Source organism: Rhinopithecus bieti, unplaced genomic scaffold (genome assembly GCF_001698545.2).
Source record: "Rhinopithecus bieti isolate Rb0 unplaced genomic scaffold, ASM169854v2 scaffold_28066, whole genome shotgun sequence".
NCBI lineage: Eukaryota > Metazoa > Chordata > Mammalia > Primates > Cercopithecidae > Rhinopithecus > Rhinopithecus bieti.
Window position 1 is genome coordinate 1391117 of NW_016813021.1, and position 16373 is coordinate 1407489.

Below are 16373 nucleotides of genomic sequence, written 5' to 3' on the forward strand. Positions count from 1 at the left end.
AGGAGCAGGAGGAAAGCGGTGGAGCTCAGCCCCACGGCGGCAGGACCGCTCCCATTCATCTGGTCCTCTACCTCTGAAATTCTGGAATGCAGAATGAAACATACAGATGGGCCAGCGGTGATATGTTATCCATCATAGGTTAAGGCCTCAAGTTTTATTTTATTCATTTTAAACTTTTTTTTTTTTTTTGAGACAGGGTCTTGCTCTGTCGCCCAGGTTGGTGTGCAGTGGTGCCACCATGGTTCACTGTAACCTTGAAACTCTGGACTCAAGTGATCCTCCTGCCTCAGCCTCCAGAGTAACCAGGACTATAGACGCACACCACCATGCCCAGCTAATTTTTTAACGTTTTGTAGAGAAAGGCTCTCACTGTGTTGCCCAGGCTGGTCTTGAACTCCTTGACTCAAGCAATCCTCCCGTCTTGGCTTCCCAAAGTGTTGAGATTACAGGCATGAGCCACTGCTCCCAGCCACAAGTTTTATTTTAAATGTCTACCTTTCAATGATCACTTCGAGGAGAGGTGTGCAGTGGCACTATCTCGGCTCACTGCAACCTCCACCTCCCGGGTTCAGGTGATTCTTCTGCCTCAGCCTCCTGAGTAGCTGAGACTATAGGCACGTGCCACCACTCCCGACTAATTTTTGTATTTTTAGTAGAGTCGGGGTTTCACCTTGTTAGCCAGGTTGGTCTTGAACTCCTGACCTAAAGTGATCTGCCTGCTTCGGCCTCCCAAAGTGCTGGGATTACAGGCATCAGCCACTACGCCTGGCCTCATTGTCTAGTTTTTACTAACCAAGAAGACAATGAGATATGCCAGAGGGCCCCATATCTGCTATGAGAACTTCCCCCCAAGAGCAGCTGGCCATGGTGCTGCAGCTGGAGCTGTACTTGGAGCTCTTCTTCATCCCCATGGCGCTCACCACCTTCTGCCACTGGCACTTTGTGCAGATCATGCTCTCCTGGCCCCAAGTGGGGACCTGGAGGTGCAGAAGAGCCAGGAGACTGGCTGCCATGATCCTCTTCAACTTCCTGGTCTGTTTGGACCCTACACTTTGTCTACCAGGGTGGGTTCCCCCAATGGAAGAGTCAAATTGGTGGGCGGGGGCAGTGTTGCTCAGTGCTCTCAATGCTGCATTGACCCCTTGATTTTCTTTATTTTGTTTTGTTTTATTTTGTTTTGTTTTGTTTTTGAGATGGAGTCTCGCTCTGTCACCTGGGTTGGAGTGCAGTGGTGTGATCTTGGCTCACTGCAACCTCTGCCTCCCAGGTTCAAGCGATTCTCCTGCCTCAGCCTCCTGGGTAGCTGGGATTACAGGCCCCCACAACCACACCTGGCTAATTTTGTATTTTAGTAGAGACGGGGTTTCACCATGTTGGTCAGGCTGGTCTCGAACTCCTGACCTCAAGTGATCCGCCCACCTTGGCCTCCCAAAGTGTTGCAATTACAGGCATGAACCACCATGCCCAGCCTAACCCCTTGATTTTCTGTTTCTCTTCCTCCATGTGCACAAAGCCTTTGACAGAGGGCCACAGAGGCGGCAGCATGGGGGGTCTCACTGTCTGGGTAGTGGAGAGCCAGCTTCAGAGAGAAGATGCGGATCTTAGGGGTGGCCAATGTCACCTTCACAGGAGATTAGAGGCGCCAGCTTGGGGTAACCTTTTGGGGAAGGAGGGCTCAAAAAGAGGAACAATGAAACAGAACTAAGGTGAGTTCAGAGGTAAAGGAGAGTAGTAGATAGCTCAAACCCAACTCAGCCATTGAGTGAGTGTTTTCATTTTGTTCCTTTGGGTCTATGATACATTCCATTTTCTTTTCCTTCCTTCCTTCCTTCCTTCCTTCCTTCCTTCCTTCTCTTTCTCTCTCTCTCTCTCTTTCTTTCTTTTTTGCTTTGTTTTACTTGTTTGTCTCTTTTAGAGACAGGGTTTCCCTCTCTCTCCCAGGCTGGAATGCAGTGGTGTGATCACATCTCACTGCAGCTTCGAACTCATGGGCTCAAGCCATCCTCCTGCCTCAGCCTCCTGAGTAGCTGGGACGCCAGGTGCACGCCACCATGCCCAGCTAATTGTTTATTTTTTATAGAGACAGGGTTTCACTATGTTGCCCAGGATGTTCAACAACTTCTGCCTTCAAGCGATCTTCCCTCCTGGGCCTCCCCAAGTGCTGAGATTACAAGTGTGAGCCACCATACCCAGCCTATAACATTTTCTTCATTATGGCTGGTACTACCTCATGGTAAACCACAAGGCTTTTTATCCTGTAATATCAGAGTCTTGGAATTCTTTATCTTCCCTACTCTGTATCTAGAAGATGGTAGCATTCACTTATCTGCTGCAGAGCTCTTAATTCTATCCTTGGCTCCGATTCAGAAAGGAGGGTTCTTCATGCTGAATCTGAACAACCCAGCACAGGCAAGTCTGGGGAGCAAGGCAGGAGCCTGCATGTGGACTCAAAGGACCAGCACCCGAAACAAAGCAGTGACTGGCACAGGTGGACAAACTGGGCAAGAAAAGCAACAGTCCTTCAGAGCAGAGTCCACGTGGTGGGAAGAAACAGGTCATGATACTTTTTAGTGGTTACCTCCTATTGTGTTTGTGCCTTCTTTTTTCCTTTCTCAGTCTTGCCAAGAGGTCCATTAATTTGTCTTTTCAGAAAACCAAGATCCTTTCTTGCATTTATCTTTGTTTTCTTGTTGCATTAATTTCTAATCTTTATTGTTTCCTTCGTTTTACTCTATTGAGTCTTCTCTGTTGCTCCTTTTCTAACATGTTAACTTGGATGCTCATTCATTTTAGCCTTTCTTCTTTGTTAATGTAAGCATTTAGTGCGTTGGATAGATTTCCCTCTAAGAACAGCTTTAGTGGGATGTCACAAGTTTTGATTTGCAGAATTCTCATTATTTTGAGTTCTAAATAGGCTCCAAATTCCATGTGATATTTTTCTTTGACTCTCGACTTTGGAAATGTATCTTAATTTTCAAACACAGAATTTTTTTCCCCTTTATTCTTTTGTTATTCATTTCTAACTAGAGAGTATTGTTTCAAGGGTATCGGTTTTTTGGAAATTTGCTGATAATTTTTTTTTGGCTTGGAATATAAACAGTATTCTAGTATTCCAACAATGAAAAGAAGAGAGATTCTGCAATTGTTGGGTGCCATCTTCTCTGTATATATCTTAGATCGAACTTGTTAATTTATGATGTTCAAATCTTCATAACCTTTATATACATTTTCATCTATTTAATCTATCAGTTACATGAAGAGGTGCATTACATGCTCCTTCTATCATGGTAAGTTTGTCAATTTCTCCTTGTAGTTCTGTCTCCCTGGTGAATTGAAACTTTCAAAATTCCTTCTGCCTTAACATTGATTTTGTCTGATATTAGCAGAGCCACATCGACTTCGCTTTTAGTTATTATTTGCCTGGTCCATCTCTGTCCATCCTTTTACATTCAACCTTGCTATATCTTTATGTTTTAAATGTGTTTTTCCTAAGCAGTGTATAAGAGGTTGAATTTTTTTATAATCTGGTCTGACAACTGGACAATATTTGTCTTTTAACTATATCATTTTGTCCATTTATAGTTATAAAATAATAATTTCCAATATTTTTGAATTTATTTCTGTCATCTTATTTTAAATCCTTTTAGTGAAGTATGTACACATATATTGAAATATACATGCATTCCATGTGTATTAGTCCATTCTCACGCTGCTAGTAACGATGTACCTGAGACTGGGTAATTTACAAAGAAAAGAGGTTTAATTGACTCACAGTTCCACAGGGCTGAGAAAGCCTCAGAAAACATAGAATCATGGTAGAAGGGAAAGCAAACAGGTCCTTCTTCACATGGCAGCAGCAAGAAGTGCAGAGCAAAATGGGGGAAGCCATCTGATAAAACCATCAGATCTCGTGAGAACTCACTCACCATTGGAGAACAGCATGAGGATAACCACCCCACGACTCAATTACCTCCCACCTGGTTCCTCCCATGACACTTGGGATTAAGGGAACTGCAATTCAAGATGAGGTTTAGATGGGGACATAGCCAAACCATATCACCATGCATAGCCAAATAACAAGTGTATAGGCCAAATAAATTATCACAAATATCACAGAGTGAACACACCTATTTAAGAAAAAGCGAAACGTCTACCATCTTATTTTGTACTTTTTATTTCCCTCATCTTTTATTTTATTTTATTTTTTATTTTATTTTATTTTATTTTCAGACACAGTCTCACTCTGTTGCCCAGGCTGGAGTTTGACAGCATGATCTCGGCTCACTGCAACCTCCACCTCCTGGGTTCAAGCAATTCTTGTGCCTCGGCCTCCCAAGTAGTTGGGATTACAGATGTGTGCCACTATACCTGACTAATTTTTGCATTTTTAGTAGAGACGGGGTTTCACCGTGTTGACCAGGCTGGTTTGAACTCCTGACCTTAGGTGATCCATCCACCTCAGCCTCCCAAAGTGCTATGATTACAGGTGTGAGCCACCTCGCCCGGCCGTCCCTCATCTTTTAATGTTTCTTTTTTTCTGCTCTCTAGCCTTCTTTTGGAATTCAGTTTGTGTATTTCTTTTCTCATTTCATTTATTCCTCCATTGACTTCGAAACTATATATTCTGTTTCCATTATTTGGTGGTTATTTTAAACATTGTAAGATGTTAGGACTTCCTCAGTGAGTTCCTCCCTCCCTCCCTCCCTTCTTCCCTTTGATACCACACATCAAGGAAAAACCAACCCAAGTGGCTTCAAACTATGTGAATCTAGGGCAGCATTTCTCAAAGCACAGTCTGTGAGGTCAAAACTATTCGTAATGCTGTTAAGATGCTGATTGCTCTCTTCGCCTTCATTATCTCACAAATAATGTGCACAGTGGAGGTTTTGAGAGCTACGTGATGTGATATCATGACGGAATGAATGCAGACCAGATAGGAAAATACAGCTGTCTTCTATTAAGCCAGGCATTAAAGTAATCTGCAAAAATGTGAAACCATGCCACTGTCACGAATTTTTTGAAGATATAGTTGCTTTTTCTAGGAACGTGTTATTTATATTAACATGTAATGGCTTTATTATTATTATTATAAGATAATACACATTTTAAAATTTTTCTGTTCTGACTTTGTTGTTTTGGTTTTTTTGATATGCAGTTTCACTCTTGTTGCCAAGGCTGGTGTGCAGTGGTGTGATCTTGGCTCACTGTAACCTCTGCCTCCTGGGTTCAAGCTATTCTCCTGCCTCAGTCTCCCAAGTAGCTGAGATTACAGGCATGCACCAACACATCCGGCTATTTTTTTGTATTTTTAGTAGAGACGGGGTTTCACCATGTTGGCCAGGCTGGTCTCAAACTTCTGACATCAGGTGATCCACCCACCTTGGCCTCCCAAAGTGTCGGAATTACAGGCATGAGCCACTGTGCCTGGCCCCGTTTTAACTTTGAATATGGTTAATGTAAACAGATACAGCCTACTTAAACAGAAGCTCTTTGGGGTCCTCAGGAATTTCCTTTTTTTTTTCATTTGAGATGGAGTCTCGCTCTGTCACCCAGGCTGGAGTGCAGTGCAGTGGCGTGATCTCGGCTCACTGCAGCCTCTGCCTCGTGGGTTCAAGCGATTCTCCTGCCTCAGCCTCCCGAGCAGCTGAAATTACAGGCACATGCCACCATGCCTGGCTAATTTTTGTATTTTTAGTAGAGACAAGGTTTCACCATGTTGGTCAGGCTGGTCTCAAACTCCTGACCTCGTGATCCGCCCACCTCAGTCTCCCAAAGTCCTGAGATTACAGGCGTGAGCCACTGCGCCCACAGGAATTTTCTTTTATTCTTCTTTCTTTTGGTTTTGAGACAGTGTCTCACTCTGTCACCCAGGGTGAGTGCAATGGCATGAACACAACTCACTGCAGCCTCGTCTTCCCAGGCTCAAGCGATCCTCCCACCTCAGCCTCCTGAGTAGCTGGGATTAGGGGTGCACGCCACCATGCTCAGCTAATTCTTGTATTTTTTGTGGAGATGGGGTTTTGCCGTGTTGCCCGGACTGGTCTCAAACTCCCCAAGCTTAAGCAATCAACCTGCCTCAGCCTCCCAAAGTGTTGGGATTAGAGGGGTGAGCCACCACACCCACCCCTTCAGTAATTTTCAAGAGTATAAACTGGCCCTGAGATCCACAAATTTGAGAATTGCTGACCTGGTGAAATGACAGACAGGCTTACTCTGCTAAGTGCAATTGTGCACATATAAAACATTCTGCTACCTGATATGTGTTTAATGATTCAAAATTTCATAAAGTCCAATGCCACTTAAGCTCTCAAAGTGAGTTTAAAGTCTGCCTGGTAAAATGCAAAGCTTGTTGAGGTATTAAATATGAGACTTAACAACCAGAACTATTTCATGAGGATATAAAGAAGTAACAGGCTGGGCGCGGTGGCTCACGCCTGTAATCCCAGCACTTTGGGAGGCCGAGGCGGGCGGATCACGAGGTCAGGAGATCAAGATCATCCTGGCTAACACGGTGAAACCCCGTCTCTACTAAAAATACAAACATGAGCCGGGCATGGTGGCTGCGCCTGTGGTCCCAGCTACTCCGGAGCTGAGGCAGGAGAATGGCGGGAACCCGGGAGGCGGAGCTTGCAGTGAGCCAAGATGGCGCCGCTCACTCCAGCCTGGGCCACAGAGCCAGACTCTGTCTCAAAAAAATAAAATAAAATAAAAGAAGTAACAAAGCCAAAGTTGGCTTAGATGGATGGGATGTAATCGCTCCGCACAGACCTGTATTCACCACGTTATGCTAGTTCCTGTTCTAAAGACCTTTTTTTTTTTTGAGGCAGAGTCTCACTCTGTCGCCCAGGCTGCTGCAGTGAAGTGGCATGATCTTGGCTCACTGCAACCTCTGCCTCCCAGGCTCAAGCAATTCTCATGCCTCAGCTTCCTGAGTAGCTGGGATTACAGGAGTGTGCCACCACACCTGGCAAATTTTTGTATTTTTAGTAGAGATGGGGTTTCACCATGTTGGCCAGGCTGGTCTTGAACTCCTGGCCTCAAGTTATTCACCCACCTCAGCCTCTCAAAGTGCTGGAATTACAGGCGTGAGCCACCGTGCCCGGCCTGAGGATTCTTTAAATTGGAGTTTTTCTTGTTTTATGGGGAAAGATTACTTCATCTACAATTAGGTGGAATATTAACCCAAACTATATGTAGGATTTCCAACCTTAGAGGCTATAGGAACTTGTGAAGGAGGAAAGTGTAATACTAATTATATTTGTCCTATGTCATCCTGGGAAAAATGCACATTTAATTCTTGTCAGCAAAGATTAAAGAAAGGTTTTCAGGGCAAAAGTTATGAACAGGCTTAGTGTGTTTTATTTTGAAGGGGGGAATTCACAAAGCCTTTGTGAAAGCCTCAGTTTTACTGTTAGACTACTTGATAGCATCTACTTTATATAATATAGGGCAATTCAACTAGTTCCGTTGCACCTCCCGGTAAATAAATGGTTCCTGGGGCATTGTGTTAAGCAAGGAACAGAAGTTTGAAGGTTACCAACAAGGCTGCCCTCAGCCCTCTCTGGTTTGCAGGTTAATGGTGGGGAGAGTGAGTGTCCACCGGAAAGGGACTGTGATGTGAAGTCAGGTCACTTGGTTTCTGTAAACTTATAGGAGACCTTTCTCCTAAAGGAGGGATCAAGATGCCACCATTTACAATATTACTCTCAATGACCTTGGGGAAGTCCTGCTTCTAGGGGTGAGACACAGTGATCAGAGGGAGGGGTGTACCAGGCACGGTGGCTCAGGCCTGTAATTCCAGCACTTTGGGAGGCGGAGGTGGGTGGATCACCTGAGGCCAGGAGTTTGAGATGAGCCTGGCCAACATGGCAAAACCCCATCTCTACTAAAAATATAAAAATCAGCCGAGCATGGTGGCACGCGGCTGTAATCCCAGCTACTTGGGAGGCTGAGACAGGAGAATCACTCGAATCTGAGAGGCAGAGGCTGTAAGCCAAAATCACGCCACTGCATTCCAACCTGGGCAACAAGAGCAGACACTCCGTCAAAAAAAAAAAAAAAAAAAAACAAGAGGAAGGGGTGGAAGAGGGTACTGATTGGTGGACCCTGAGGATTGCGATTTTATCACAGCATGCTCTACAGTCTCTTTTCAAAAATGAGCCAGTAATCAGAGGGGGCACTGGTTGGTTTGGCCTTCTTGGCAGCATCCCTTCCTCCTTAGTAACTGCATCCCTCCCTTGCCCTCTACCATGTGGTTTGGTGGAGCTGACTTCACCCCCAGCTCCTGCTCCAGGGGCACGTGTGAAACCATGACCCTGATCATCTGCAGTTCATCCTCTGACCAAGTGATGGTTCACACTTGGGTGCATGACTCAATCCAGACCAATGAAAGATGAACCTAGGCTGGGCGTGGTTGCTCACATCTGTAATCCCAGCACATGGGAAGGCTGAGGCAGGTGAATCACTTGAAGTCAGGAGTTTGAGACCAGCCAGGCCAATGTGGTGAAACCCCATCTCTACTAAAAATACAAAAATTAGCTGAGCGGTGTGGTGCGCGCTTTTCGTCCCAGCTATTCGGCAGGCTGAGGCAGAAGAATCGCTTGAACACAGGAGGCAGAGGTTGCAGTGAACCAAGATCATGCCACTGCACTCCAGCCTGAGTGACAGAGTGCATCCACTCTGGATCCAGCCGTTTCTTTGTTTGTTTTTGTTTTTGTTTGTTTTTTTGAGACAGAGTCTCGCCAGGCTGGAGTGCAGTAGTAAAATCTCGGCTCACTGCAACCTCTGCCTCCCGGCAAAGCGATTCTTCTGCCTCAGCCTCCCGAGTAGCTAGGATGAAAAGCGCGCACCACACCACTCAGCTAATTTTTGTATTTTTAGTAGAGACAGGGTTTCACCATGTTGGCCAGGATGGTCTCGATCTCTTGACCTTGTGATCCGCCCACCTTTGCCTCCCAAAGTGTTGGGATTACAGGCATGAACCACTGCACTTGGCCAGCCCTTCTCTTTTAACCACCAGGAGAAAGAATATCTCTTCTACTGAACTTGAACTTGAAGGCTGGTCCCTCTCTTCTGGAGCCATTGTGAAGACAGGCTGCCTAAGCCTGAAGTCAACTTAAAGGAAGGTGCAACAGAGAAAAACCCCACATTCAGGCATTTGATGTCCTAAAGCAGATCTGCTCTGGGGAGTTTTAGATTTGAAAACCAAATATTCTCCTTCTTTAGCTTAAAGCCAGTTTAAAGCTGAGATGGACATAATGTAATTGCTCTGCACAGTCATGTATGTTCATTGCTTTATGCTCGTCCTTGTTCTAAAGATTAGCCTTTTGCCCATTTTATTCATGCCTTTTGCCCATTTTCTAATTGAATTGCTTGGTTTTTTATTTGTTTTGCCATTGAGTTTTGTGAGATATTTATTTAGAGAGTCTCGCTCTGTTGTCCAGGCTGGGGTGCAGTGGCATAATCTCAGCTCACTGCAACTTCCGCCTCCTGGGTTCAAGTGATCTTCCCTCTTCAATCTCCTGAGTAGCTGGGATTACAAGTGTGTGCCATCACACCCGGCTAATTTTTGTATTTTTAGTAGAGATGGGGTTTCACCATATTGGCCAGGCTAGTCTTGAACTCCTGACCACATCAAGTTCATCAGCCCACCCCGGCCTCCCGAAGTGTTGGGATTACAGGCATGAGCCACCGCACCAGCCAACACTGAGTCGTATTTCTTTAGGTTTTTGTGGTTGATGTTCCCATTATGCTTCTCCCTCACTGAATCTCCTACCTTCTTCATCAGAGGCAGCATTATATTGGACTTTAAGTTCATCCTTCCTGTCCATGATTTTAAATTGTACCTTGCAAATATACTTTGCACCTAAACACTGTTTAGTATTATTTTGTGTTACTTCAAATATCCATAAATACCTATAGTACAAGTCATTCTGCAGTTAGCTACTTTCTGCCCCACATCATGCTTTTGCTATCTGGCCTCCATCACTGAACCTTACATATCTCATTGATTTCTTTTGTCTGCTCTAACAGTCCTTCATATTAATAAAACGAGTTTTATTTTTTTCCATTCTACTATTGATAGAAATTTAAATCACTTCCCATTCTTCGCCAGCATGGCAATGCTGCTTTAAACATCCCTGTGTGTATCTCTTTGCACACACGCCGGAGAGCTCTTCCGCTGGGTGGCACGGCATGTGCATTCTCCATTTCAGTAGAAGCTGCCAAGGTGTTCTCAAAGTGATGGCATGAATCCAGTTCTTTCTGCAAGAAGGCTCACCAGCCTTCCCACCAACTCTTCTCCCCACCCCAGCCCTGCAACCTGACCCTAGGTAATAAGTGGTGGGGAGTGACCCAGGCATGCACGACCTGCTCAGAGGAAAGGGAGTTCAAACAAGCACCTGAGACGCTCATAGGAACCCAGCAGACTGGCACAAGCACCAGACGTATCCATGGACCATGGTGTGGCAAAGTGGGACAGACACTGTCTCCAGGACTCCAGGGGTAAAGGAGTGGCCCACTTCCCAGCTCCTTGCCTTTCTTAACAGAATCCAGATTGTCAAGAAAAGCATGAAGGTAAAATGACGCAATTAAATTCAGCACAGAGGGGTTTCTCCACTGGTCCCACCATTTATATAGAAAGCACAAACATGCAGGAGAGAAACAGTCAATGGAAGGTTAGGAAATCTTGGTCTTGGAGGAGAGTGCAGGTTGGAGATGGAAGGAAGGGGAAAATAAGATGCTGGGATCCTGAGGGAGGATGTGGGGCGGTGGCCAAGCTTCCTGGTTCATGGGGATGAGAATGAAGCTTCTCTTGGCTCTGGGTCATGTGACATGGGCCAAGATAAGACATGGTTCCTACAGAGAGATGGAGAGTGGTCTGTCTGTCATGTGCTCATGTGTCTGTATCAAATGACTTCTGAGGGAACTGGAGCCACTTAGGTCTATATGGTTTAAGGAAAGCACAAGTGAAAGAAGCCAGGAATAGTGCAGAGGTAGGGGATAGGATATCAAGACATGAGGCCAGAGTGTGAGACAGAATCAGAGCTCCTGCCTGCAGAGAGCAATGGGCTGTGTCAGGAGCCCTGGCCCTCTATGGACATTTTAATAAGTGGCCCCACTTTCTTCTCAGGTGCTCCTGTGTCCAGGGATTCTAGGGAGGTTTTGTGAGGCTGAGCTAAAGAATAACCAATTCCAGCCAGGCACAGGGGCTCATGCCTGTAATCCCACCACTTTGGGAGGCTGAGGTGGCAGGATTGCTTAAGTCCAGGAGGTCAAAGCCACAGTGAGCCATGGTCGTGCCACTGCACTCCAGCCTGGGCAAGAGGGTGAGATCCTGTCTCAAGAAACAAGCAAACAAAAATAACCAATTCCACTTTGACCCTGAATAGGGAAAACCGACCAAACAAGTAGAGTAGCCAGGGGCAGGGATGCAAGCACAGGAGAAACTGGCAGTGGGCAAGCTCCTTTGGAATAATCCACCAAGAGAGGAAATGAAACAGAATGCCTGAATGAATGACAAAAGCTGAACAAAGTCTGAAAGAATAATCAGGGCTTGAGATCTAGAAAGGATCAATGAGATTTGTGGGCACAGACTTTCAGGGGAAACAGAGGGCTAAGTGGCCTGAGAAATAGCTCAACTTTTGACCCTCCTCTTCCTAACACATAGCAAGCTCAAGTGTAAAAGTTCTTGGTTCCTGGGAGATCCTGAAATGGCAGAGGTGGCTGTATCTATGCACATTATTCAATGAGTTGGTAAACGTCCACTTAAGGCTGATCACTAAGAGCTGTCTGCTTAGAAACAGGATGAAGCTAGACACCTAAAATACTCCCAGCATGTCCTGGGAGATGACACTCTAAGCTCCCACCCGGGAAAGGAAAAGGAGGAGAGACCCAGGTGACCACAGGTTCACTTTACTGGGGAACAAGGTTTTCTGACCTTCATTTCCAGTGCAGGAGGGAAACCAGAATAGTAAAAGATCAAGAAAACTGAACAAAAACTAGGAGAGAAATTGGTGGAGGGATGACAGAGGTTGAAATGGGAAGGCACCAAGCAGAACCAGGTATCCTCTTCAGAGCAGAGAATTGCCCTGAGCACAGAATGCTATATCATTTTCTCAAAGTCACAGAGCTGGGAATTGCCAAAAGTGGGATTGGGATCCAGATCTGCTCCCCTCATCACTTATTCTCCCTGGATTTCTCTTCAGAGTGGAGCAATGCCCTGGCATTCAACTCGCCTGTGATATGACAGTCCTCACACTCTGTGTGGCGACCTACCATGAGTGGTACCTGGGTGCTGCCTGCCTAGAGTTCATCCCTCCTTCTTCTGGTAGCAGCATCCCAATTTTCCTCTAGTTAACCACTCCTCCTCTACTCTTGGTCTGTGGGATGTGGGGAGGGGACAGGGGAGAAGGGGAGGTTGGCCCCATTGTAACTGCAGGGCATGCAACCCAGACTTCACAAGCTCAGTCCATCTAGAGCCAATCTTTTCTAGACTCTTCTAGACTAATTCAGAAAGCAGCTTTCTCTTTCCACAGGGTGGTGAGGAAGGCAGAAGGTAATCCTGGAGCTTCCTGCCACCACGCAGGAGGAATTTGCCTGTGAGCAAAGCCAGCATAGAGAAGCGGAGCTGAGACATGGAGACAGGAGGCTGAGAGTTTCATTTCAGCATATGGATCTCACCATTCCTGAAGCCACTTTCAACTCTTCAATTTCATAGCTAATAAATTTCCATTTTTGCACAATTAGCTGAAGCAAGGTTTTTTGTTACCTGGAAGCAATGAACACAAATGTTTTTTAGATAACTTGTAAATAATAATAAAGGATAAATAATATAATAATAAAGAAAAAAGGCATTTCCAGGGCCTGATGCAGTGGCTCATGCCTGTAATCCCAGTACTTTGACGGCAGATCACTTGAGGTCAGGAGTTGCAGACCAGCCTGGAGAAACCCCGTCTCTACTAAAAGTACAAAAATTAGCCAGGTGTGGTGGCACACACCTGTAATCCCAGCTATTCGGGAGGCTGAGGCAGGAGAATCGCTTGAACCTGGGAGGCAGAGGTTGCAGTGAGTCGAGGTCACACCACTGCACTCTAGCCTGGGCGACAAAGCAAGACTACATCTCAAAAAAGAAAAAGAATAAAGGCATTTCTGAATTGTATCTTTTATGATTTTAAAAAATAAGAGAAGATTCAAAGCTAGCTGCGTAATACTTTCATGAATGCACTCACATTCGGACATGCAAGGGTTAGAGTCACAGCCCATGGGCCAGGCATGGCACTTTACCCCAGTATGCTAGCGACGGCTCTCCCTGCACCAATAAATCAGATGCCTGCTTAACAACGATTTCAATCAGAAGTGCATTCTGCGGTTTTGGAAGTTTCCACACATATTATCACTCCCCAGTCATAAAACAATCTGATGAAGTTAGTTTCTAATGGGGGGATGGTGGGGACAAAGTCTCGGTCTGTCACCCAGGCCGGAGTGCAATGGCATAATCTCGGCTCACTGCAACCTCCGTGGTTCAAGCGATTCTCCTGCCTCAGCCTCCCAAGTAGCTGGGATTATAGGTGTGCACCACCATGTCCAGCTAATATTTGTATTTTTAGTAGAGATGGGGTTTCACCATGCTGGCCAGGCTGGTCTCTCCTGACCTCAAATGATCTGCCCACCTCAACCTCCCAAAGTGCTGGGATGACAGGCCTGAGCCACTGCACCTGGCCCTGACTACACCTCTTCTATCAAGGACTTATGTCATTCTTTTTGGCCACCCGGAACCTCTGAACTCCCTGCCTGTGAATCTATGCCTGCCCAAGGGAGAAGCAGAAACTTGCTTTCTCAGAGTCGGCTCCCATCTAGGGCACGGGCATGTGACCAAAGTTCAGCCAATTAGCAAGCCCAGGTGGGGGCAGTGCTGCCCAACTGTGGCGTTAGGCCGGGAGGCCACTCTAGATAGCTGGCAGCACACAGCCAGCTGCCAGGGCGGCAGAGAGAGGTGCCGAGGGCGCAGCAGCAGTGCCCAGCATGTGTGTAAATGGCAGAGTCTGTGCCAGTGGTGGAGGCGGTGGTGTCTGCAAGGGTATCATGCAGGCACACCCTCCAAGCCTGGTGTTCTGGCTGGTCTGGAGATTCCACAAGCTACTTAATACCCTTTAAAAACAAAATTCCTAGGCTGGGTGGGATGGCTCATGCCTGTAATCAGAGTGCCTGGGGAGGCCAAGATGGGAGGATGGCTCCAAGTGGGAGGATCACTGGAGGCCAGGAGTTTGAGATCAGCCTGGGCAGCATAGTGAGATCCCATCTCCATAAAAATAATTTTAAAATAAAATAAATAGGCTGAGCTTGGTGGCTCACATCTGTAATCCCAGCACTTTGGGAGGCCAAGGCAGGCAGATCACCTGAGGTCAGGAGTTCCAGACCAGTCTGGCCAACATGATGAAACCCTGTCTCTACTAAAAATACAAATATTAGCCTGATGTGATGGCAGGTGTCTATAATCCCAGCTACTTGAGAGGCTGAGGTGGTAGAATTGCTTGAACCTGGAAGGCAGAGATTGCAGTGAGCCGAGATCATGCCACTGCTCTCCAGCCTGGACGATAGAGCAAGACTCCGTCTCAAAAAAAAATAAATAAATAAATAAAATAGAATAAGAACAAAATTCCTTTCCTGCTTAACCGGGCAAGAGGAGTCTGTTGTCTGTAGTGGGAAGGCTGATGGACACAATCAGGAGAGCATCCAAGGTCTCCAGGTTGACAGTCCTCTGCAGCTGCATCCTGTCTGTGCTATCAGTCCCTCTGCCAGCCTCTTGGCCATGTGTGTGGCCCGGGAAGAATGCTGCCCTGCTCCACCTGCTGTGGCAACTGCCACTATGCGAGATGGCCAGGCTGCTCCAGCTCCCACGGTGGCTCGTGGTCTGTGCCTTTGTCAGTCTGGCTTCTCCTAGGGCAGCGGCTACCGGCTGGAATCTGGCGCAGGAACAGGGCTCTCCCTGTGCTTGCCTGCGCCTCACACCATGGTCCTGGCCCCATGACGAATGAATCTGCCAGTCTCCACTCCCCTGTGCGCATTCTGTGCTACAGCATGGGGTGTGATGACAGGAACACTAAAGGATTGAATGCCCAGGATCCTGGAGGGGAATCGAAGCTGCTAGAGTTTCTGCCTGGGTCCTGAGGGAGCAGGAAACATTGTGGAGTACTTACTGTGGGCTCAGCACAGTTCTATTCTAATTAACAAATAGTAATTGTATCTATGTATGGGATACAATGTGATGTTTTGATCCATGTTTACAACACAGAATGATTAAATCAGGCTAATTAAATACACCCATCACCTCACATACTTATCCTTTTCTTGCAGTGTAAACTGCAAGGATAAGAGATTTAAAATCTCTTTTCATGGCTTTGAAATATACATTACATTATTATTTATTATAGACACCATTATGTGCAAATGATCACTAAAGCTGATTCCTCCTAACTGAAACTTCGAAGCCTTCAGTCAGCATCTTCCCTTTCCCCATCCAGCCCCTTCCCCCAGCCTCTGGTAACCGGCATACTTCTCACTATGAGATCTGCTTCTAGGAGATCGGCTTTTTAAGATTCTCTACATAAGTGAGATCATGCAGTATTTGTCTTTCTGTGCCTGGCTTATGACGCTTAGCAGAAGGCACTCCAGGCTCAAATGACAGGGTTTCTTTCTTTTTCAAGGCTGACTAGTATTCCATTGTATACCTACACCACATTTTCTTTTCTTTTCTCTTTTGAGATGGAGTTTTTGCTCTGTTGCCCAAGCTGAAGTGCAGTGGCACAATCTTGACTCACTGCAACCTCCACCTCCTGAGTTCAAGCGATTCTCCCACCTCAGCCTCCCAAGTACCTGGGATTACAGGTGCCTGCCACCACGCCCATCTGAGTTTTGTATTTTTAGTAGAGATGGGCTTTCACCATGTTGGCCAGGCTGGTCTCGAACGCCTGACCTCAAGTGATCTCCCACCTCGGCCTCCCAAAGTGCTGGGATTACAGGCATGAGCCCCTGCACCTGGCCCACATTTTCTTTAGCCATTGATCTGATGATGGATATCTGGGTTGCTTCCTCATCTTGGCCATTGTGAATAACACTGCAATGGACATGGGTGTGCAGGCATCTCTCTGACATACTGATTTCAGTTCATTTGGATCTACACCCAGCAGGGGGATTTCTGGATCATATGGCAGTGCTATTTTTACTTTTCTGAGGAAGCTTCATACTGTTTTCCATAATGACTGTATTAAGTTACATTCCTGTCAATAGTTCGGCGTTGTTTCAAAGGTTTCCTGTGCTCTACAGCACTCTATCGGCTCTCCTCAAAGGCTCTCGTTGCAGGGGTTTGAGAAGAA

General features: G+C 46.2%; 1 pseudogene; it reads left to right on the top strand.

Moving 5' to 3' along the window:
* Positions 1-810: 810 nt before the first annotated feature.
* Positions 811-1705, top strand: LOC108512311 (uncharacterized; annotated as a pseudogene).
* The last annotated feature ends 14668 nt before the right edge of the window (positions 1706-16373 follow it).